General features: G+C 38.9%; 1 protein-coding gene across 5 annotated transcripts in view; it reads left to right on the top strand.

Moving 5' to 3' along the window:
* Window positions 1-26,145, top strand: part of Ptpmeg2 (Protein tyrosine phosphatase Meg2) — a 326,150-nt gene that overhangs the window by 186,052 nt on the left and 113,953 nt on the right. The gene's annotated exons all lie outside the window — the stretch shown is intronic.

Below are 26,145 nucleotides of genomic sequence, written 5' to 3'. Positions count from 1 at the left end.
ACTAAGGCCTCAAGGGTCTTCGCTACAGGTGACAAAAGCGAAATCGGCCTGTACGATTCACGTTTGCTGGCATCCTTGCCTGGCTTCAGTAGCGGGACCACCCTGCCATTTTCCTGTCTTCGGGAACAATAAGGGTGGTTAGCGACAGGTTGAGAACTTTAGTGAGATACTCCACTCCCGGCTCATCGTCGCCAAACGTGACTGAGGTCCTGTCATCCCTCCTTCCGGGGTTCGAGAGTGACTTAACCGTTGTCGTTGTTGCAACTCTTCAGATGATTTAACCACTTGTTCCGCTTATGTTCGCCGACCAGCCTGTTAACTTCCAGTGTCAGCTCCCTGACTCTGGGGTCGTCGGGGTTGGTTCGACGAAGCTCATCACGCTCATTTGCTAATCCCGTCGCCTCTGCTGGGAAATTTGGTCTTACTTCGGGTATTCGACCAGCAGATATATGGCGAGCGGCTGCAGCATTGATGATGTCTCGGAACGTCCTTTCCGCTACCCGAACATCAGAAGGATTGGGCAATTCTCTGAAGCGGTGATTGGTGAACTCTCTGAAACTCGGCCAATCAGCTTTCCCATGATTGACGAATGTGCGGCGTTCAGAGGTGATGAAATCGGGTGGTCTGCTGATGGAGACAATTATGGGGTGATGGTCTGATCCAAGGGAAATATCGGGTTGAAAGGTGACGTCATTTGTCAGTCCAGGTGACACGATGGTTATGTCTGGCGAAGTGTGACACGCTCCTCTAATTCTGCTAGGGGCGTCCTCATTGACCAAGCAAAATGTAGAGCTATCAATCTGCTCAGCCAGCGCTATACTTCTCTGGTCGTTTCCGAGGGCCGAATGCCACATCTCATGATGCGCATTAAAGTCCCCAAGGACCAGACGATTATGACCTTCCAAAATCGGGCTAATGTCAGGCTTATAATCTGAGATACAGCTATTTCTCGGCGGGATGTATACGTTCAGCAACTCTATCTCGGCAGTTCCACACCTGACTGCTACCCCCATACATTCCATGTACGGGTCATTAGAGGCAGGCTCAAGTGAGATAGGTCTCTATTGAACAGACTGTTGCAAAAGGAAAGCTAATCCCCACCTCCACATCTGGTGCGATCCTTCCTTATTACGTTGTTTCCTGTATCGCCGCGATCCTGATCTTATTCCGATTCATAAATTCCACTATTTCATCGATCTTACCTCAGAGCCCATTGCAATTAAACTGCAAAAAGGATGCATTTTCTGGGATTGGAACAACATCGGTTGGTGTTAAAAGCTGCGCGTGCGGCTGCTGTTGGGGGGACTGCGGGGAGTTTCGTAATCTGACGACGACTCACTGGGGGCTGTGTTCACAGAATGCCGCAACATAGTCCCTCGCGTGGACGAGTCCAGAGCAACCCCTAAGATGCACCCACTCCTAAATCTATTGCATCTCGCCGAAGATTGCTTATGGGTGGAGATATATTGGTCCTGGGTTTTCCTCTGTCCCGGCACGGACCAAAAGAATCCAGAGCAGGCATTCCGGGATATGCTGCTCCCAAAACAGAAAAACGAAACAAATACTAACACGTGCACACTGAGGTGACAGTCGTTGGCCGGAACGCTGTTGTTATGTGGTTCCGGGTCAATCCGGTACGAGATTGGAAAGGGTATTTTCCGAGGTCTCCTATCTATAGAAGACCCTTTAGGAGGATTTGTGTCTATTTCGGAAGGTATTCGATCTACAGGAGACCCTATTATGTTTTCTATCTATAGAAAATAATTTTAAGACCTTTTAGGAGGTCTTCTCTCTTTATAAAACCCTTTTAAGAGGTCTTTTACCTATAGAAGCAGCCTTTAGGAGGCATTTTATCTACAGAACTTCTTTTAGGAGGCCTTTATCTACAAAATACCGTTTTAGGAGGTTTCTATAGTATAACCTTTTAGGGGCCTACCTATAGCAGATTCTTTAGGGTGGTCTTCTATCTATAGAAGACCCTTTTAGTAGGCATTTTATCTATTAAAGACCCTTTTAGGAAGTCATATATCTATAGATGATCTTTTTAAGAGGTCTTCTATCTATAAAAGACCTTTTCTGTCACAATTTCCTCAAAATTGCATTGCCCTGGACGTCGCATGTCTTGCCACAGACCGACAGGTCAATGTGGTTTCTTTGTCTGCACCCCAACTGCTGCCGGCTAAATACTTGAGGACCTTGTTCCTACAACTTACCTTATCGTAAAGGGCTTCGGCATGTGTGGACTTCTTGAACATACGTTTGAATGTTACCCCTAGAATCGTTGGGGTAGTTTGTGGTCGGAATTTTGTTGGGTTTTGTTTTTCAGTGCATGAGGGGAACAGAGTGGCTATCGCCTTAGTGGCGGATATGGAGATCGACAAATAAAATGTCTGCCTATCACAAAAAGCATAAGGGGAGGTACACAATGCCAAGATTGTACAATCATTCGAATGCGGAAGGATCTCAATACTGTAAGGAGGGGGTGGAATCCAGGAAAGGTAGAGGTTAAACAGTTTCGTAGATATCATGCTGGTTTGGGCAACTCTCTGTTTCCGTATATTGAGCTTCGACTTCTTGTTCCTGAATTTCACTTACGACTGCCGTGCGCACATGTAACTGATTATCCAACGTTCAAAACTTATCTGGAGGGTAGTCTGGTGAATGTCCTTAAACAGCGTGGAGTGTTTGACAGTATCAAAGTCTTTTGACAAGTCGAGCGCCACCTATACTGGCCTATTGCACTGGACTGGACCCGATTCTGATGATTGAAAAATGGATAGCTATTTCTGATGCTGAGGAGGGTAAAGCCTTAATATTCTTTGCATGGATGTACCCTCAGGGTCTAACGCTTTGGACGATTTAGCGTTCCTTCTCGGCAGAAAGAAATCTAATGCGACATTGTACCCTTCACTTAGCCCTGTCAATCCTGGGATGCTCAACGAATTGTCGATTAAAATAGCGTGCGCAACTCTACGGATCCGTCAGTGTATCGTCGCCAAACGTGGCTGAGGTATTATATTACTTGTTTCCAGGCTTTGAGAGTGTCTTAACCATTGCCCACAATTCACTAATTTCGGCTGCAATTTTGTAACTCTTCAGATGATTTAACCACTTGTTCCGCTTGTGCTCACCTACCAACATATTATCTTGCAGTCTCAGCTTCCTTGGTGGAGTCACTAGGGTTGGCTTAAATAAGCTAATCATGCTCATTTGCTAGTACCGCAGCCACTGCTCGGAAATTTAGTTTCACTTTGGGTATTCGATCAGCAGGTATGTAACGAGCGGATGCAGCTGTGATAATATCTCGGAGCAAACTTTCTGCTATCCGAACATCAGGAGGGTTGCACAGTTCTCTGAAGAGGTAATTGGTGAACTCTTAGCATTCGCATTGGCGAAATTGCGGCGTTCAGAGATCAAGAGGTTGTTGTTGTAACAACGCAAATATGTTAGTGTATTATTTAAGTTATCTGGATCTGGTTCTTCTGCATCTAAATTCAATCTGGACTGAATGCGTCCATAAAGACGGACATGTGTTGTAGGCCTGGCAAACTATAGATAGTCCGATTATCGTTTAAATTGCTGTTGTAAAACGAAGGTTACGTCGGCTATCAAAATAAGTTCTTGGGATTATCTGCCCCGAATTATTTAAAATATAATTGCTTTTGAGCCTAATATAAACAAAGCTTTACTACAGTGATTAAATCGATAGTCCGTCTATCGATAGTTTGCCAGTTCTAATGTGTTGGGTATCGTAGTATCAATTCGGGCCTAATACGAATTGAGGCTACTGCAACGTTCGATTCTTAAATGAACTCTCATGTTCTGACTGTTTTGAGTGTCAATCATATTCAAGCCTGCCTGATAGGCTCGTTGGTCTAGAGGTTCTCGTCTCCTTATGAAGACGGTCCACAAATGAAGAAGTTGGGCGGCCTGTTGCTGGAAATGATTGTAGTGAGATGGTGTGACCAAAGAAAAGCGATGGGTTACAAGGTTACGTCATTTTTCGGACCAGGTGACACGATGCCTGGTGAACTATGGTACCATCCGCTAACTCAGGTAGGGGCGTCCTCATTGGCTGTCCAAAACATAGAATTATCAATCTGCTCATCCGGCGCTATACCTCTCTGGTCCCCTAAGTCCAATCGGAAAGTTATGTTTTGTTTTGACCTTCCAAAGCGGGCTAATGTTAGGCCTAGAACCTGGAGTATAGCTGGGATGTATATGTTAAGCAAATCTATCTCTATAGCACCACACCTGACTGCTACGCCCATACATTCTTCTCGTAATGGAATTCCGCACTTAAATTTCATATTTTTTGCAAGCTATAAACAAATTATTTTTTACAAAAACATCTCTTTCAAAAATGTAGCGAATTTGCACAAAAATAAAATTTAAAATATTAAATTAACAAAATACCTCGGTGAGAAAAGTCTTTGAATTATCTCAAAAGCACGTTTCATTTCGACCGGCAACTTGTTTACGTGCGTATATGAATTGATAGGTATTTTGTGTGTGCTATCCATCATATAAATATTGTATATCATTTGGACTAGCCCGCCCGTTTACCGGCGGTTAGTTATGATAAAAACCAGAAATCCAAATTATGGTCTGGAAACTAGCCAAACATAAAACGCACACAAAAAACACGATAAATAAAATTAACATTAAAACGGCCAACCAACCAACCACCGGTCGTTAAAATAAAACAAATGACCAAATAATAAAAAAAAACGTTTTAATAGTCCATCGCTGCTCTGTTTAATCTCTACAAATTAGCAACTACAAACAAATATAAATGAAAAGTATGTGTAAATTACGTTGAAAGTCGTAATTATGACACCTAAACGCTCGGGGAAAAATGTTCGTTGATATTAAGAATAACCCATTGGGACATACAGCAATAACAAAAGCCGGTACTTAATTCTTACTTGTATAGCATTGTTCCTTTACTTTTTAACGGTAAAAGTGGTAAAAGAGAATGCTGTTAAAATTCCTCTCCCATGGCCATGGCCAGTTTTACCAGAAAAGTAAAGGAACGGGAAAAATAGTAGAACTGGTAACAACGTAAAAAAGTCAATTTTCTTTTTTTATTTCTTACTCACTTAGCTGGCCCATTACAGAACATTTGTTCCATAGACCGAACTAAGAAAAGATCTCCAATCCTCTCTGTTTTTCGCTTCGCTTTTTGGAATACCGCTCCTTTTCATTTCTTCATCCACTTGTTTGCTCCATCGAAGCTTAGGCCTGCCGATTCTGCGTGCACCGCCATGTGGCATGTATTCATACGCCTTTTTAGCGGGTTCATCATCGCTCATTCTCATGATATGGCCTAGCCAACGCAATCGTTGCATCTCGATAGGTTTAACTATATTCATGTCTTTGTATAGCTTATATAGCTCGTGGTTCATACGGCGTCGATATTCACCGTCAACGCAAATCGGCCCGTAGATCTTTCGAAGAATTTTCCTCTCAAACACACCAAGCACTGCCTTATCTGCTTGCGCAAGTACCCATGCTTCGGAGCCATACATTAGTACGGGTAGTATCAGCGTTTTGTATAGTGTTATTTTTGTTTGACGAGATGTGGCTTTGTTTTTAAATTGCTTACTTAGACCATAGTAGCATCTGTTGGCCAATACAATTCTTCTTATTTCACATCTGATGTCCAGGTCTAAAGCCACATTGGTATGGCCCAATTATTTCGTTGACCATGGGATTTAGTCGTTCGCACAATATCCCTGACACTATCTTATAGGCAATAGGGAGAAGACTTATGCCCCTATAGTTGGTGCATACAGTCTTATCTCCTTTCTTGTGGACGGGACACAGGATGCTCAGGTTCCAATCGTCGGGTACGCGTTCTTCCTGCTATATGGTGCTAACTAACTGATGCATACACCTTATCAGCGCGTCGCTTCCGGTTTTAAACAGCTCGGATGGTAAGCCATCGGCTCCTGCTGCTTTATTATTCTTCAGCCTGTTGATTGCTGTTTTTACCCCATCTTGGCCGGGCGGTATACATTCTATACCATCTTCTGGGATTGGATCTGTGGTATCATCGTATTCGCTACTATTGGATACCAGCAGATTGGAGAAATGTTTTTTCCATATCCTGAGCACGCTATCTGTATCTGTTATCAGATTACCTTGCTGGTCTCTACAGGGGGATGTGCCTGTACCAAAGCCATCTGTTTGATGTCTCACTCTTTGGTAGAATTTTCGGACTTCATTCTGGCTCCTGTACATCTCGATTTTTTCACACTCCCGCTTTTCCATCTCTCTCTTTTTCCTGCGGAAAAGACGCTTCTCCTCTCTCCTTTTCTCCCGATATCTCTCTCGTGTGCTACGCGTTTCTGCTGATTGTAAAGTAGCTCTATATGCCGCATTTTTCACTTCGGTAGCAGCATGACACTCCTGGTCATACGATGAATTTCTTTGTGGAGGTCTCTGGAATCCAAGTATGGATTTTGCGGCTGTTTGCATGGAGTGGGCAATATTTTGCCATTGTGTTGTTATGTTATCGGGACAAGGAGTGCTTTTATTAAGCAATTGGGCTAATTGAGTGGAATATGCTGTGGCTATCAGTTGTGTTTGCAGCCTATCGATGTCCAACTTCCGCGTTGTGTCTGTTCGTGCTTTATTTGCAACGTTTAGACGGGTTTAGACGAATCAATGTTTGCGCCTCGGAACGATCGTACATCCAACACGCTCGATGAATGTCTTCCATCTATCACAACATGATCAATTTGATTACTTGTTCTTTGATCCGGATACAGCCAGGTGCCCTTATGAATATCGAAGTCTATCAGCCTCATACCATTGCCAGATGTTTCACTGTGGAGACTGAATTTTCCGACGGTTGGGCCAAAGACATTCTCCTTTCCAATTTTGGCATTAAAATCGCCTAGAATGATTTTAATGTCATGGGCAGGGCAACGGTCATATGATTATTCTAAGCGCTCGTAAAATATATCTTTGATCTGTTCGTCCTATTCTTCAGTGAGAGCATGAGCGCAAATAACGCTGATGTTGAAGAATTCAGCTTTTATTCGAATTGCAGCAAGTCTTTCATTCACTGTGAAGTTGGATACCAGATGTTTTAGTCTCCGACTAACTACGAATCCGCAACCAAACTCATGCTTTACGTCATGGCAGCTATAATACAGTGCGTCACCTTTAGGTGTTGTTGTGACGCCTTTCCCAATCCATCGTATTTCCTGTATGGCAGTAATTTCGGCCTTGTACTTTTCAAGTACATCTGCCAATGCGAAGACTGCACCAGATTCGCAGATCATGGTCCTTAAAACGTTTGCGGGGTTCGTCAACTTTAGAGCGGGTTTGTTTTTCTTTGCTTTCGTTTTTTCATAGTAGGCTGTTTTTTTCTAGGGGAGGGTTACTAACCCGACGCCCAAACCCAAGTTTTTAACGTTTTTATGGGTGAACGCGCCACCGTGGTGCAATGGTATGCACACCCGCCTTGCACGCTGAAGGTCGTGTGTTCGATTCCCCGGCCAGTCAACATCAACATTTTCAACGGTGGCAAAATACCCCTCAGTAATGTTGGCGACATTTCCTGAGTATTTCAGCCATGTAAAACTTCTCTACAAAGTGGTGTCTTAAGACACGCCGTTCGGCTCGGCTATAAACAGTAGGTCCCATATTATTGAGCTAATATGAATCGGGGTGCACTCATTGATATGAGAGAAGTCTCCCTTGTCCCGTATGGGATGTTTGTGGAACAATTATATATATTATGGGTGAACGCGCGGCACATGTTAGCTCACTACCTTTAACGGATGTTAAAGGCAGTTCCCCAGATGACACCATGGGGAGGTCAGTGTCCACTTGAGATGAAAGAGGGACCAAGATAAATCCTGGGCTTTGCCATGTTAAAACCGGTCAGGACCGCTTTGCAGGTTAAAAATGGTAAGAAATCGTAAAAATGGTAATCTCAGGCAAGTAAAGGAAGACGACAACTTATGTTACCCGTTGAAACTTTCATATGAAAATTTTTTGAATTTATGGGTAAGAAGTGAGAAAGGGAGCTCCTTCACATCTGTTCTCCCCCAAAAACTCCGAAAGTTGCGTTCGAAAGTTTCAACGTATAGCATAAGAGTTACTTTCATACACATCAATAATCGTAAAAATAAGCTCTCAAAGTAAGTTGTTAACTTTGGTAATATTTCCCTACTTATTCGTGTTATTGGGAACCATTTGACTAGATTCAGATCATGCTTCATATAGGATAATTTTTTTCATAGATCGGGAAGAGAAAAAAAAAACAAAAATTATCTTCAATGTGAAATGTTTACTTTTCAAGTGAATTCTTGGAATTTCATCCCCTAAAATGTTATCTCTCACTTTTATCAACTGATCTCTGGGGGTCAAAATAAACATGTTAAGAATTTAATTTAATTTATTAACAAATATTTATAACTTTATTCCACTATATTATGAGGTTGTGAACAAAAAAGTGTGACTAATATTTTGTTAAGTGAAATGTCATAAACAAAAAAATAAAAATAATAAATAATTGGCTATTTAAATAATCAGCTATCTTGTTTGTTTTGTTTTTTGTATTTGTTTTTGTTAACGAATTGTTGTTGAATAAAACAAATTAATATCATTAATCATGTTAATGATGGTGTTGACGGGGAGAGAAGAGAGGAGATTGATGATACAGCAGAGCACTGTCATACAAAGATTTTAAGATTTTTTTAACAAAGAAATCTACATTGTGAATTATCTCGGAGTAGTAGTAATAACAGGTGGGTGATGAATATACAAATACGTTCAATATCTTCACATGACACAATCGGCTTAAAAATTATTTGATTATTATTATCGATCAGTGATGGGACAGATGAAAGATTAGGTTAGGTTAAAGGATGCGTATCTTCTATATCTATAAGAGGAAAATGTACCTTTGTTTGTTTGTAATTTATGGACTCGAAAACCACTGAACAGATCTTCCTGAAAATTTGAGGGTATAATGCAACATCGTCTGAAAGTAAAATAGGCTTTATTAAATTTTAAAATTCCGCGCCGATCCGGAGATATAGCCTCAGGATCGGAGGTACCTCCAAGAAATTTAGACTTTGTATGCAGATATCTGATGAACGGTTACAGATACAGTCTCCAAATTTGGAATGTGTGACGGAATTTGGCCTAGAAATAAAACTATATTGAAATCGGCTTAGATTTGGATATAGCTTCCATATATATTTTCGGCCGATTTTATGTATTCTATGCACCAAACACGATGTATGTCCAATTTCAATGAAATTTGGAATGTGTCCTGGAATTGGGTCTAAAAATAGATTTGCCAAATTATATCGAAATCGATTCAGATTTGTATATATATTTCCGTCCGATTTGAAGTATTTGATGCACCAAAAACGCAATATATGTCCGATTTCAATGAAATTTGGAATGTGTGACGGAACTTGGCCTACAAGAAAATGTGCTGCGGTGTAGCGAAGCGCACCGGGTTCAGCTAGTACACCTAATAAATAGACTGCGGAATTTTATGCAACCCCTATTTTTGGTTCGATTCATGTCAAATTTTGGGACTGCGCATATTTTTGGCTTGCGATAAAATTGAAATCGAAACATATGATATATGCAAAATGCATGAATTTTATACCACAAATATATCAATAATAGGTACAACAAGTAAAAAAGTATCAGTCGGCTTTGCCGACAGAGATATACCCTCAGCATATGTGAATTTAAAGGTGTAAAAAAAATATTTGGTCCAACATTTGGTTTTCGTCAGATTGTATCCAAACTTAGTTTCATGGGGCAATACCGTTCCACAACTTCCGGTAATTCTCCCCAATATTTAAAACATGTCACTAAAATGCTAGGACGATATCACATGAATGGGGCAACCAATTTGGTCCAAACTTTGGATCTCTTAATATTTATATCCTCAGCCTTTAGGCTAAGGAGGGTATATACACTTTGATACGATGAAAATGTGCCTCATCGAAATAATGGTTTTAGACCCCAAGTATGTTTGGACGAAATGTGTTTCAGACAATTTGGAGTCGATCTAGCCATGTCCGTCCGTCTGTCTGTCTGTCTGTCCTGCTGGCTGGAGCGCACGATAACTCTCGAACCGATGAACCGATTCGGTTCAAATTTTGGCTTTCGTAATATTTTGCCCAAACTTAGTTTAAGTTCGAAGATGGGCTATATCGGTCCACTCCTTCCGGTACCTCCCCCACAAAAGTTCGAAAAAGTTCGGAAAATTTGTGTGCACGATAACTCTTTAAGGGGGTAACCGATTTGGTTCATACTTTGCTCATCGTCAAATATGTACCAGACTTAGATGAGGTTCCAATATGGACTCAATAGGTCTACTCCTTCGGGTACCTTCCACACAAAATTTCGGATAAGTTCAGTTTAGGACCTGCTCTCGAATCGCTTTGGTTTTTGTTTTAGCAACTTGTATTCACTGCCCCCCATACGACGGTACAAGTTTCAGCAGGGGCAAGTCCAAACTTCCTGAGAAAATAGCTTGAAAGTTTCGCAAAACCCCTATGACACCGTGTGGGGTGGTTGGAGCGCAAGATAACTCTCCAACGGATCTGCTGATTGAGTCCAAATTTTGGCCTTAGTAATATTTTGTCCAAACATAGTTTAAGTTCGAAGATAAGCCATATCGGTCCACTCCTTCAGGTACCTCCCCCACAAAATTTCAAAAATCTTCGGAAAAATTATTCGTACGGTAACTTTTGAAGGGAGTGGCCGAATTGGTCCATACTTAACACATCTTAATATATCTACGAGATATAGATCAGGTCCAAATATGGACTATATTTGTCCACTTCATCCAGTACCTCCCAAACAAAATTTCGGATAAGTTCACTTTAAGGCCTGCTATCGAATCACTTTTATTTTTGTTGAAGCATTCGCTGCCTCAATTATGATGGTAAAAGTTTTTTCAGGGGCAAAACCACACTTCTTAAGCAGACAGCCCAAAGGGAGTAAAACCCCCCTATGGCAACGTATGTAGTGGCTGGAGATCGACTTCCATAATGGTCAATGTCGATCAATTCTTTTAAGTAATTCCCCCGCAAAACTTCTGCTCTTTAATCTAATCAACATATATGTCGCTTCATGCGTTCAAAATTTTTAAAACCCTCTAAATACCTACCTTTATACCTACCTTTATGGGAAAAAATTGTTTCAATATACACAGGCTGAGGGTATATCTCTGTCGGCCAAGCCGACTGATACTTTTTTACTTGTTTGTTATAATTTAGTTTAACTTCTAAAATGGCCCATATCGGTCCTCTCTAAGGGTACCTCCCCCACAAAAGTTCAACATTTGTGTCTTAGTGCAGTTAATTTCTAATCCAAATTTTTGTCAGCAAGTTCAAATGTCCAAAAAGGGCCACAAAATTCTGAAGAGACCTGTCCGCAGGTGAAAGTTTCACTTCCATTGGCTGAGGGTATATATCTGTTGGCAAAGCCGACTGTCAATTGTTTTTATACCACCATAGTATGGAGGGTATATTAAGTTTGTTTTTCCGTTTGTACGGCATTGAAATAATCATTTGCGACCCTATAATGCATATATATTCTTAAACAGGGTAAAATTCTGATTCGATCTATGCATTTCCTTCCTTCCGTAATTTGTAATCACTCTAGCATCCACAAAAATAGAGATAGGACTCTGAAATTTTGGGAATATGCGTATTTTGTTTGCAGACAGGTTATATCGATGATGGGCTATATCGGTCTACGTTTTGGTATAGCCCCCATACAACCGTGCCAGCCGATTTCAGGTATTTTGACGTTTTTAGTCACATTTTCAAACGGATTTAGCTATTATTTGACATTTAGGGTTCCTAGTGATCAAAAAACTTATATTCCGAAAATTATGGGCTTAAGTCCATATTTTGGTATAGCCACCATATAACGGTACCTCCCGATTTTCGGTATTTTGAGGATTTTAGCTACAATTTTTTAACCGAACTAGCTGTAATTTGACATTTGAGGTTTTAAGTGCTAACGAAACTTCTTCACTAAAAACCGTCAGAATAGGATACTGTTTTGGTATAGTCTCCATATAACAGTACCTCCCTATTTTCGGTATTTTGAGGATTTTAGCCACAATTTTTAACCGAACTAACTGTAATTTGACATTTGTGGTTCCCTGTGGTAACGAAACTTTTTCACTAAAAATCCTCAACATAGGTCCATGCAACGGTACATCGCGATTTTCAATATTTTGAGGGTCTTAGCTACCCGTTTAAACGTTGCAAATAAAGCACGAATAGACACAACGCGGAAGTTGGACATCGATAGGCTGCAAACACAACAGATAGCCACAGCATATTCCACTGAACTAGTCCAATTGCTTAACGCGAGCACTCCTTGTCCCGATAACATAACAACACAATGGCAAAATATTGCCCACTACATGCTAACTGCCGCAAAATCCATACTTGGATTCCAGAGACCTCCACAAAGGAATTCATGGTATGACCAGGAGTGTCGTGCTGCTACCGAAGAGAAAAATGCTGCATATAGAGCTACTTTGCAATCAGTAGCAACGCGTAGCGCACGAGAGAGATATCGGGAGAAAAGGAGAGAAGAGAAACGTCTTTTCCGCAAGAAAAAGAGAGAAATGGAAAAGCGGGAGTGTGAAAAAATCGAGATGTCCAGGAGCCAGAATAAAGTCCGAAAATTTTACCAAAGAGTGAAACATCAAACAAATAGCTTTGGTACAGGCACATCCTCCTGTAGAGACCAGCAAGGTAATCTGGTAACAGATACAGATAGCGTGCTCAGGATATGGAAGGAACATTTCTCCAATCTGCTGGTATCCAATAGTAGCGAAGACGATGATACCACAGATCCAATCCCAGAAGATGGTATAGAATGTATACCGCCCGGCCAAGATGAGGTAAAAACAGCAATCAACCGGCTGAAGAATAATAAAGCAGCAGGAGCCGATGGCTTACCAGCCGAGCTGTTTAAAACCGGAGGCGATGCGCTGATAAGGTGTATGCATCAGCTAGTTAGCACCATCTGGCAGGAAGAACGCGTACCCGACGAATGTGTATGCTCCAACTATAGGGGCATAAGTCTTCTCCCTATTGCCTATAAGATAGTGTCAGGGATATTGTGCGAACGACTAAAGCCAATAATCAACGAAATAATTGGACCATACCAATGTGGCTTTAGACCTGGCAAGTCCACCATTGACCAGATATTTACCCTGCGGCAAATCCTAGAGAAGACCCAAGAGATGCAGATCGACACCTACCCCCTCTTCGATTATAAAGCAGCATTCGACAGTCCCCTCCGATCAAAGGTATTCCATGCAATGTCTGAATTTGGTATCCCCGCAAAGCTCATCCGGCTTTGTAAGATGACTTTAACTGATACTAGGTCCTCACAATTTACACCAATTGCCACATGTTACTTGCTTATGCTGATGACATAGACATCATGGGACGATCAGTAAAGGAAGTAACTGATACCTTTAGGAAGGTCGAAGCAGAATCTGCGAAAGTGGGTCTGGCGGTAAACGGCGAAAATACTAAAGCGCAAAGCGTCCATAGAGCTGGGACCAACTGTGGAAGTTGGTACCTACAATTTTGAGGTAGTTAAAGACTTCGTCTACCTCGGCACTGCCATAAACACAACAAACAACATCAGTCGTGAAATAAGAAGAAGAATTGTATTGGCCAACAGATGCTACTATGGTTTAAGTAAGCAATTTAAAAACAAAGCCACATCTCGTCAAACAAAAATAACACTATACAAAACGCTGATACTACCCGTGCTAATGTAATAATAATAAGGCAGTGCTTGATGTGTTTGAGAGGAAAATTCTTCGAAAGATCTACGGGCCGATTTGAACCACGAGCTATATCAGCTATACAAAGACATGAATATAATTAAACGTATCGTATATTAAACGTATCGAGATGCAACGATAGCGTTGGCTAGGCCATATCATGAGAATGAACGATGATGAACCCGCTAAAAAGGCGTATGAATACATGCCACATGGCACGCAGAATCGGCAGGCCTAAGCTTCGATGGAGCATACAAGTGGATGAAGAAATGAAAAGGCGCGGTATTCCAAAAAGTCAAGCGAAAAACAGAGAGGAATGGATATCTTTTCTTAGTTCGGTCTATGGAACACATTTTCTGTAATGGCCAACTAAGTAAGTAAGAGGTCTTAGCTACATTTTTTGACGGAAATACCCGCAATTTGACTTCTACGTTCCCTGCAGTTATAAAACTTTTTCACCAAAAATTTTGATATAGTGGTAGATTTCACCTGGCTCAACACGTTTTTTAAATTGGATATATAATTTAGCCATTTTGGGTATCCGTGGTTGAAAAATTTTAATTAAGACGATTTTGTGGTGGAGGGTATAGAAAGTTCGGCCCGGCCGAACTTAACGATTTTTTACTTGTTCAGTTTTGGATTTTATTCATAATGACGAATATCCCAACTTCGGTTTGGGGCATTACAACAAAAGTGACCAATATTAAAGAAGTCCTTCTCAGCTTTACAATAATCACAATTGCTTTTCCAAATGTGGTCAAATTCTAGAGATATAGAAAAAGACGCTCAGCTATCCCAATTTCCAATTTATGGCATTTTTTTCAATGGTAAATATTTGTTAACTCCTTTCGAACGTATTCTAACGAAAGAGCCTGATAATGAAAGTACACCATCTGAGCTTTAAAATAATTCCATATTTACTTGATTCTTTAAATATTTTATAACAAATTCTCTAACTTCCTATATACTTTGTTGCATTTCCACAACAATTAGATTCTCAAATAATAATAAAATATTTATATGTTACATACATACATATGTACATGCATACATTTTCACATTTACATACGAGTATACTGTAATTTGTTATGGCCCAGTGAATATGCTTACATCTTTTATGAAATTATGCCTCCATTTCCAACAATCCGTAACAAATTTTCAAAGAAAACTAAGAAAAACCGACAAAATACAAATCATTACAAAATTTCCTCTGCTCTGACTTTATCTATCTGTCTGTCTGTTGACATGACATTTTTGTGATGTCATATGGGAAATTTGTTTCAAATATTTATTAGAGCGAGGAAAATGAAAATTATCACTAATGTGTTCCTGTAATGGGCGATTTTGAGGAGGGAAACCATTTTCATGAGAAGTGTATCTAATTGGCAATGATTTTTGATAGTGAATTTACTTCATTCAAGTGGGGGGCAAATGAATATGTAGATTTTTATCAAATCACTGACTCGTTTTATGATATGTTGCTCCATTTCGTTTCGATTTTCTTCTCCGAAGACACAAGTGCAGACTTCATATAATTTGGATCACATATCCTAATATGGGCGGTGGAAATAATAATAAATTTTCATAAAGAAATCATTGACCGAATACTGTGATATCTTCAACAATTTTTTAAATTTCCCCTTCTCCTTGTGGTATCAGGTACTTGACGTTCGCAATGTATGCATCAGAATTGCTACATTAATTCCCACTTGGAACCGGATTTAAATACAAATTTTTATCAAACGCATAAATTATCAACAAATTTGTTTCAGTTTTAATGGGACAGCATTTAAATATCAATCCCAAGTATGATGTTTGAAGTAATTGAAATTGAATTAAAATTTAACGTCATGGCGCCATTGTTAATTACATTTTGTCATTACATTAGCACGTCACTTAAAAGTGGCAATAAACAGTAGGAGTCAGAGAGCACATTCAGTTCTTGTTATGGTTCTATTTTTAGAAAGTTGTCTTGTCTTAAATTGAAAATTTAATTTTTTTACTAAGCAGTTGATAATTTTTACATGCTCTGAGAAACCTGCTAAGATTCAATTCCAGTCTACAACATATGCAGATATAGATTGCCCCTTCCTAAAGTCATGCATTAAGAAAAGATTCAATTTAAATGTAATTGTTATGTTTGCCTTCAAGCTCTCCCAGGGCTGCTCATTTTAATTTTCATGTTAGGCTTTGGTTTTTGTGTGGGCCACCGTTTATAAATTTAGAACGAACTGCCGGCACTTCTAAAATAAACTTAAGGTAGAAGAAACTCTGATACATAGATAACAGTAACAACCTGTTACACTTTCGCATGTATATATGTATGTACATAAATTTCCATTTTATAACATGTATATATTACATACAAATATACATGTATAGGTATATATGTATATAGACATTTACTTTTATAATTTAACGCCTCCTAGTCATATTAAAAAAATTTCTATTTTCATGAATGAAACCTCATAAAAAGAAAAGCGCAAAACAATATCGTGGCTAAAAATAAATTCTTTTGTTTTTATGAATGAAATGAACTTAGAAAAAGTACAGATATACTATAAATAATATATAATTGCGTGTCTATGTGTGTGTGTTTGTTAAATAAAAGTGTATAATAAAAAAACTTGTAAAATATGCCTACGCTTTTACACCTTCTTTCTAGTCACGCTGCTGACTTTGTTCTTTGGTTGTTAGACAATTCGAGTCGAGTTCAAGGTTAGAAATGAGGTGTGCGTGTAGGTTTGTGTGTTTCTAACTTTAATTTTAATTGCTTGTTCTAAACACATTTCAACAAAAAAATTAAAATTGTTTAAATAGAATTTCAATAAATTAAATGCAAAATATGAGGGATCGGGATAATAATTTGGACATTAGAATGAACGTTGAATTTATGATCATTGCTAAAAATAGATTAATAAGCCTAAACATTGGTAAAATATAAGAAGATATTCTGTGTAAAATACCCTGAATTGTTCTTCTATCGCTGGAAGTCGTCCTCCTAAAGGTCTACTAGGGAAACAAGATCATCTAAAGTTATAAGGATTATAACGAGTGGTTTTCTCTATGGCTGAGGTAAGCTCAGTCGCTACCAGGGTCGACCTAAGGACCCACTAACCTCAAGTAAAACACGAGTGTTTACAATATGGATGAGATGTATCTTAGATAACCAAAGGATAGATGACAATATGGTTGTTGTAATCTGCTCGATGGTGATCGGGTTTTAGATATGAGCTCAATGGTAACCGGGTTGTTGTTGTTGACTCGATGGCAATCGTGTATGCTTGCGTCGGTTCTGATGTATTCGGATGTTGTCGGCTATTCGGGTGACTGTCAACTCGGCAGTCGTCGGGTGTGTGGCTCGGCTCTGTGGTGTTCGGATTGCTTTCGGCTCGTCTACAATCGTCGTGTGTGTGTCTCGGCTCTGTAGTATTCGGGTTGCTGTCGGCTCGTTGGCAATCGTCGGGTATGTGGCTCGGCTCTGTGGCATTCGGATTGATGTCGGCTCGTTGGGTATGTGGCTCGGCCCGGTGGTATTCGTGTTGCTGCCGGCTCGTTGGTAATCGTCGGATATGTGGCTCGGCTCTGTCGTATTCGGGTTGCTGTCGGTAGTCGTCGGGTTGCTGTCGGTAGTCGTCGGGTGTGTGCTTCGGCTCGGGTTGCTGTGGGGGAAGAGATCGGTTAATGGGAGCTGGCTGTGAGCTTGAGCTGACTGTGATCTGAGAGCTTGCTAAGAGCTGGAAGCGTGCCAAGCGCTGAGAGCTCGCTATGAGCTGAGAGCTTGCTATGAGCTGGGAGCTTGCTATGAGCTGGGATCTTGCTAAGAGCTGTGAGCTTGCTAAGAGCTGGGAGCGTGCTAAGCGCTGGGAGCTTGCTATGAGCTGGGAGCTTGCTAAGAACTGGGAGCTTGCTAAGAGCTGAGAGCTTGTTATGAACTGGGTCGAATCGTAGCTAACTAGTATGGTAGACTGCGGACGAGCCACACGTCTATTCGTACTTTGTTCGGTGATCGACCACCTGGGTGAATAAAACCAGAATACATATTCGGGTGGTTGCACGAAGTGAATGAGAATTATAATTGAATGGGATTGTTGTTGACTGCACTGAACCCAACATATGCTATATGATGGATGATAGGCCACTATAGAGTATGGGGTAAGTTTGTATGTTTGTCACCGTCAGTACCAAGACGGTATAATGGAAATATTAAGGTGGGTTCGAATCAATGCGGGTCGAATGAGATGTGAGAATTGTATGAAACGGTCACGTTAGAGGATATAAAAACATCTAAAGATCCCTTCCAAGGATAGAAGACCTGCAAAAGGCCTTTAATAACCAAAAACCTCCTGAAAGTCATATGTACCTTCTTAAAGGTATTCCATGGATAGAAGGTTTCCAAAAGGTCATCTATAGTCCAGTCAAAATAGATAATGAAATAGCAAAAAATTTCACTAAGGTGAATTTTGGTTGAGTGCTAGGGATTGCCATTAGAAGCAATGTCCCAAAAGTCCCCATCAATCCCATGTGTGCAAAAACAGTTAATCGGGATCAAAGTTCAAAATTTAGGGATTTTTTACGTTTTCAGAGTTTTTCTTGAAAACGGTATGTCTAATCTAAAAGTGACTAGAGCAAATATTGTGGACAGAAAAAGTATCTAAAAGTCTGGTCTTTTTTCCTAGAAGGAATTTTTTTCCAGAAGAAACCATTCTTGTGAAATAGCTGTTCTAAAAAAACACATTATTTATATGGACTTATAAGGTAAATACGCTCATATTCACGTGAAACTACTAAAATAATCGGAGTGACAGGGTCTGTCCCCCACAAAAATATATGTTTCCTTATAGAGCGAAATTATACCTTTCTTTAACAAAATCCAACTAAATCGGAGCGGGTTTATTAGAGTTATTCCATGTTAGAGCCATTTTATGTAAAAATAGCCCATTTAATCCACATGTGTAAACGAAACCCAACGGAAAGGATCCGAACGAAAACTCTCCGATTTTTTGAAATTTTGTCAAAAGCTTGTTGTTGTTGTTGTTGTAGCAGCTTCTACAAGAACATCTATATCTTCATTTTATTGATTCGGCTCTGCTTCCAGCTCCAATTTCAGAAAGGACACAACCCGAATAGGATTAGTCCAATGTGAGCGTGGAGTCAGGTTAGTCGGGTTGGCTGGACAGTTAAACAGGTGCTGCATAGTGTGCGGACCGGTGCCACAATTTGTCTAAAAAAAGAATCTTGATAGCTTGTATCATTTTAAGACCGTCATTTTATTTTTAATAAAGCTTTAAGAAGTCTTTTTTGTTTAGAAGAACTTTAGAATGTATTCTTCTTTTGCAGGTCCTCTAACCTTAGAAGACGATTAAGACATCTGAATAAGACCTTTATGAGTTATTCTATCTTTAGAATACTTCTAGGTGATCTTTTATCTAAGACGAGCTTTAGGATGTCTTAAGAAGGTCTTTTATCTTAATAAGAGCTTTAGGAGGACTTCTAGTGGGCCTTCCTTTTTAAGAAGACCTTTAGGCGGTTTTATATCTTCAAATAACCTTTATGAGGTTATAATAAGAATATCTTTACGAAGTAATCTATCTTCAGAATACCATTATTTGGTCTTCTAACATAAGACAACCTTTATGCGGTCTTCTGTTTTAAGAAGAACTTTAGGCAGCCTTCTATCTTAAGAAGTCCTTTAAGAGGTCTTAAGAATACCTTTAGACGATCTTCTATCTAAGAATACCTTTATGAGGATTTCTGTCTCAATAAGACGTTTACGAGGTCTTCTTTTTAGGAGGTATTCTATATTTAAATGACATTTATGAGGTCTTCAATCTTAAGTAGGCCTGCTGTAGATCTTCTATTTTGATCCAGCTAAAATTTGGATCCGATAGTCATTGCGTAACCCTTTTACAAAGTAATGTAAACAAGCTTCTTTTCGCATTACAAGTAATCTGAAAAGTAATGGGTTACTTCTTAAAAAATGTGTGTCCGACTATAAATCCTAGGGTTGTGTGTTCAACGCTCTCCGTCGGCATGCAAGTTTATGACAAAAACAAAAACTTTTTGTTAATTAAAAAATAACAGTTCGTGGTGCACATGTGCACTGCACATTTAAGTTCTTAAGCAACCCTTAATGTTCGTGTGCGTGGCACAGTGTGTAGTGTGTTTGGCTAGAAACCAGAGGGTTCGTGTGTTCAACTCGGGCAGGGAGCGAAATAAAATAAAGTAATATAAAAGTAAGAAGTGTGTTAAAATTAAAAAAAAATTCTCCACATCAACTGTTCTAAAAATAGAATTTTTTCACCTTACTTTTCAACTTCTATTGGCCACAGAATAACTAGTTATTCTAGTGGTCATAAAATAACAAGAAACTGAGTGCGACATGCCCTTGAAAAAATAATGGGGAAGAAAGGCTATGTGAGAGTAGTTACGGCTGCCAAAAATCCCTTATGAAACCCATGATTTTGGAGGACTTTTTTTGCTGGGTAAAAATACCTTTTTGAGGTCTTCCATATTTTGGCGGTCTTCTATGTAAGAAGACTTTTAGGGGGTCTTCTAACTAAAGAATACCTTTATGAAGTTTTCTATCATAAGGAGACCTTAAGAATGTCTTTATGAGATATTATATCTTAAGAAGACCTTTAAGAAGTCTCATATCATAAGCAGTCCCTTACGAGGTCTTCTATCTTGAGCAGACGATAAGGCGGTTTTTTATCTTCAGATGACCTTTAGGATGTCTTCTGTATTTTTAAGACTTTTATGAGGTATCTATCTAAGAATACCTTTAAGAGGTCTTCTATCTTACGAACACCTTTCGGCGGCCTTTTATCTAAGAATACCTTTCTGAGGTGCTCTATCTAAGTGTACGTTTAGGAGGTTTTCTATCTTAAGAAGACGTTTACGAGGTCTTCTACCTTTAGATGATCTTTATGAGGTCTTCTATCTTCAAAATACCTTTATAAGACCTTCTATGTTAAGAAGACCCTTAGGGAGTATTCTACCTTTAGATGCCCTTCTATACTTTATGTGGTCTTCGGTTTTTAGAAGACCTTCAGAAAGTATTCTATATTAAGGATACCTTTAGCTTGTCTTCTATTGCAATGGACCTTTAGGAGCTCTTCTATCTTAAGAAGATCTAACGAGTTCCTCTAGTTGATCTTATATAAAAGAACACCTTTAGAAGGCCTTCTATCTAGGAAGATGTTTAGGATTTCTTCTATCCTAATAAGACCTTTATGAGGTCTTCTATAGAAGAAGAGCTTTGGTAGGTCTTCTATAGTAGAATGCCTTTAGGAGGTCTTTTTGTGGTCTTCTTTCGAAAAAGACCTTTAGGAGGTCTTCTATTTTGAAAATACCTATCTTAAGAAGATCTAAAGAATTCATCTAGGTGGGCTTCTATGGAAAAACACCTTTAGAAGGCCTTCTATCTAAGAAGACATTTAGGAGATCTTATGTATATCTTAAGAATACTTAAGAGATTTTATATCTTTTAAAGAACTTTATGAGGTCTTCTTTAGGACCTTTAGGAGGATTTCTATTTTACCGTAGCCTTTATGAGGTCTTCTATCTCACGAATGCCGTTGTTAGGTCTTCTGTCCTTGGAAGACCATTGTGAGGTCATCTGTCTTAAGAAGGTCTTTTCTCTAAAAATTAAGCATTATTTTGAGGATTTCTATCTTAAGAATATCCATAGAAGATCTTCTATCTTCAAACTAATTAGAGATATTCTTCTATCTCAAGAATACTTCTAATATGTCTTCTATATTTGGAAAACCTTGAAGGGGTCTTCTTCCTTACGAAATCTTCCATCTTTAGACGAGCTGTTGTGGGCAGCTTACGTAAAAATACTTAATGAAACATTTCCAATGGTTTCGTTTCGTATTTTCCATAGGAACAATTCAAAACGAAACATAACCCACGTTTACCGAACTCGCTGTTTAGTTTCGTTTTGTTTACATTCGTAAGTGCGAACAAAATGAATAGCGAAAAGTTCTCAATTCCACAACAACAGATAGAAAACGAAAAAGTTCAAAACATATGAACGATTTAATATATGATATGTTTGGTGGTTGAAAACCATACTTTCAACCATGTATTTTCCAAGTGTGTTGATGTTAGCTGATAGAGTTGTTACGCAATCAAATGTGTGTGTATGTGTTGAGTGAGGCATTGATCGTTTCTCACAGCAAATGTTTGCCAAAAATTCTTTTGACTGACTTAACTCGGCAAAGCATAGCCAAAGTACATTTCAGTAATCGTACGGTTTTCGTATTTTTGCATTGAAAAGTTTTTTTTTTTTTTTGAGAGCAAAACGATTCGGAGAATGTGAACATATTGTGACTTTGTGTGATTGGTACGGGAATAGTTTTGTTTATTTGCGTTCATTGGTTGTGGGCAATGAACGCAAACAAACAAAATAATTCCCTTACCAATCACACAATGTCACAAACGTTTCAGTTTCTCTGAATCGTTTCGTTCTCTAAACAAAACAAAACCACAAACTTTTCATTGCAAAAATATGAAAACCGTACGATTGCTGAAATGTACTTCGGCTATGCTGTGCCGAGTTGTTTCATTCGATAACGAAACAAGAAGATTTGTTGGCAAACATTTGCTGTATGTGTTTGACACACACGAATATTTGATTGCTTAACAACCATATAAGCTAACATCAACATACTTGGAACATACTCCGGTGGATGTTTTTAATCATCAATTGAATCATTCATGTGTTTTGATCTTTTTCGTTTTCTATCTGCTGTTGTGGAATTGAGAACTTTTCGCTATTCGTTTTGTTCACGCTCACGAATGTAAACAAAACGTACTAAATATCGAGTTCGGTCAACGTGGGTTGTGTTTCGTTTTGCATTGTTCCTATGGAAAATACGAAACAAAACTATTGGAATTGTTTCATAAAGTATTTTTACGTACACTGGTTGTGGGTACTGCACTTAAGAAGATCAATAGGAGGTATTCTATCTTTAGATGACCTTTAGGATTTCTTCTATCTTAAGGATACCTTTAAAAGGTCTTCTCTCAGTTGAAGTCCTTTAGGATGTCTTATCAATTTAGAAGAACTGTCTTCTATCTTAAGAAAACCTATGTAAGGTATAGAATCCCTCCAATATTTTTACACACAACCTGATGTAGAGAGTAGTTACCTATGTGACAATGAAAGAGGAGATACATTAATTGTTTTACTTTTCTTCTCGCCGGATATCAGGTGTTTTTTATACCCTCCACCATAGGATGGGGGTATATTAAGTTTGTCACTACGTTTGTAACTACTCGAAATAATCATTGTAGACCCCACAAAGTATATATATTCTTGATCAGTGTGCAATTCTACATCGATATAGCCATGTCCGTCCGTCTGTCCGTCTGTCTGTCTGTCCGTCTGTCCGTCTGTGGAAATCACTCTAGCGTCCGAACTGATTGACGTAGGTTGATGAAATTTTGGGAAAATATGTTATATTTACGTAGGACTTTTGGTATTGAAAGCGGGCTATGTAGGTCCACGCTTTCGTATAGCCCCCATACAAAATGACGCGTGACGCGTCGTCGTTTTAAGGAATTTTTAAGATATTTGGCCCATTTTACCACCGAATTGGTTGTAATTTGGTACTTTGTGTCTCCAGAGGCCAAAAAATATTCCTACCAAAGTTGGGTTATATAGGTCCACGTTTTGGTATAGCCCCCATATAAGGCCCCATATAAAGTACGCGTCATTTTATTATATTTTGAATGTATTAGACCCATTTGACCACAGAATTGGTTGTAATTTGGTACTTTGTGTCTCCAGAGGCCAAAAAATATTTCTACCAAAGTTGGGTTATATAGGTCCACGTTTTGGTATAGCCCCCATATAAGGCCCCATATAAAGTACGCGTCATTTTATTATATTTTGAATGTATTAGACCCATTTGACCACAGAATTGGTTGTAATTTGGTATTTTGTGTCTTCAGAGGCCAGAAAACATTCCTACCAAAGTTGGGTTATATAGGTCCACGTTTTGGTATAGTCCCCACATAAGACCCCTTATAAAGTACGCGTCATTTTAATATATTTTGAATGTATTAGAACCATTTGACCAAAGAATCGGTTGTAACTTTGTATTTTGTGTTTCCAGAGGCTAAGAAACATTTCTACCATAAAATGTTTATATAGGTCCACGTGTTGATATAGCCCCCATAATACAATATCTCCCGATTTTCGATATTCTGAACGTTTTAGCCTCATTATCACACCGATATGGCTGAAATTTGGTATTTAGTCTTCTTTAGGCGTATAAAACTTTCCCCCAGAAATTTGAAGGTATAGGTCCACGCCATCATATAGCCCCCATAGAACGATACCTTCCGAATTTCGGTATTTTGAAGGTAGTGGCCACATTAATCCACCGAAATGGCTGAAATTTGTGGTGGAGGGTATAAAAAGTTCGGCCCGACCGAACTTAACGCTTTTCTTACTTGTTTTTCTTTCTGTTGTGTGCCTCCTTATGTTTGTTTATGTCATTAGCAGCTGTGGCGACATTGTATAAACACCCACTTGTTGTTGCCGTTTCGAGTGTATATTGCTGCGGTTACTGTGGTTGTTTTTGTTGCTACTGGGTTTCTTTCATTAACGACCTCTACAACAGTTCAACAGGTAGATTTGCTGTTTGTGTGTTTTCTTCATCTCCTCTGACTGTTAAAAAAGTGGAAGGAAAATGAGAGAAGAAAAAGATTGTTAGGTGACTATGTGGCTTTATTTGTGGTTGTAAGTTAATGGGGGAGGTTGCCACTAGTGCTTTTGGTTTCTATTGATAACCTTGGCATACCCTTAAGGGTATCCCATACGTTTAAAATTTTATTTATTTTATACATTGGAAATTTAATTTTTAATTATTAGAAGCAACTCTCACGCACGCATACTTTTCCCCGAATCCTTTGAATAATTCGTAAAGTTTTGCCAATGTGTGAGTGGGCATTATTTCCCATTTACGCGAGCCCAGTTACTGCAGATTGCTTTGTTTATGCTCCCCAAAGCAATAATAAAGCAAATGTATATATGCTACCAACCGTATAAACGACTTCATATTCTAAGAATTCTTAATTTTGCGTAAAAGGGTTGCCAACTTCCAATTAGTGTTTGTTTTACAATTATTTCTTAGAATTCCAATTAAATTTCTCTTTTTGTGCGCAAACTCCAAAACAAATTCGTTGAATTTTTGTTTATAAGTTGTTTTGTGATAATAGGAAGTCAGGGGCGTATTTAAAGGGGACTAACTTAAAGGTGTTATTAGATGTTATACTTTGGGCAAGAGACCTTGGCAACATTTCAATCCATTAGATAGAGTACCAAACCAGAGTAACAAATACTGCAGTTACCACCGAAATGAAACTGGAAGCTTGAGATATCGATGCCCAAATACAAAAATAGGATATTTTATACCTTCTTAATTTTCTTCGATTTCAATGAGTTGGAGAGAGAGAACACCCTCTGACGGCAGGCGTGCCCCTTTATGCCGATAGATGCACTAAAATAATTACAGGAGAACTTCGATAATTCGTAATGTAAGGAACCGGTCATTTTTTACGAATTATCGAGGATTTCGAATTAGCGGTGTTAAAATGGGGGACCGGCAGTTTATTACGAGTTATCGAAGATTACGAATTATCGCGGTTCTACTATTTCTTGTCAACCCTAAACTCAGCTTCAATAAGTTTACGCCTTCCCATTATTGGACGGTACAGGTCCATGCTTTCCTCCTAACCTCAACTTTCTCTGATCTTTTACACATGATTTCTCTCATCTGCTTCTAGTACAACTTCCGAGCTATAGCACAACCCACATATAAACTCTCCCTCTCGCTAATTATAGTTACTACAGCGAACGAAAACTACGAACATTCATAGTCGCTGCGGTCGTTCTTTTGCTTCACAAAGAAAACAAAACAAAACGTGTCCATATATCTGTTTGTAAAAAAAATTACTGCTTATTATGTCAAGATCCCCCTCATTTGAATATAACTAACGCAAAAAAAAAGCAAAACGACACAGACTACGACTACGTTGAAGAAAACGACAGAAACACGGGAAGAAATGGTAATTATGAAATAAATATGGGCATACTTATGTATGTGAATGAATATATGTTGGTATATTGTTTTTGTTGTATTCATTTTGTAAATTGATAATTTACGATTATTTCAGGCATAACAACAACATGGGTAGTATGAGTAGTAACAGAATTTTTAAGAAACACAGTGGGGAAATAGTTAATTTGAAGATATTACTTCTCTATACAAGATCTTATGATTCTTTAATGAAGAGAAGTATTC

This window comes from Musca autumnalis, unplaced genomic scaffold, assembly GCF_047663935.1.
Source record: "Musca autumnalis isolate F117 unplaced genomic scaffold, ASM4766393v1 scaffold_3, whole genome shotgun sequence".
Classification (NCBI taxonomy): domain Eukaryota; kingdom Metazoa; phylum Arthropoda; class Insecta; order Diptera; family Muscidae; genus Musca; species Musca autumnalis.
The sequence above is the reverse complement of the archived record's forward strand: the minus strand, read 5'-3'. Positions and strand labels throughout refer to the sequence as shown.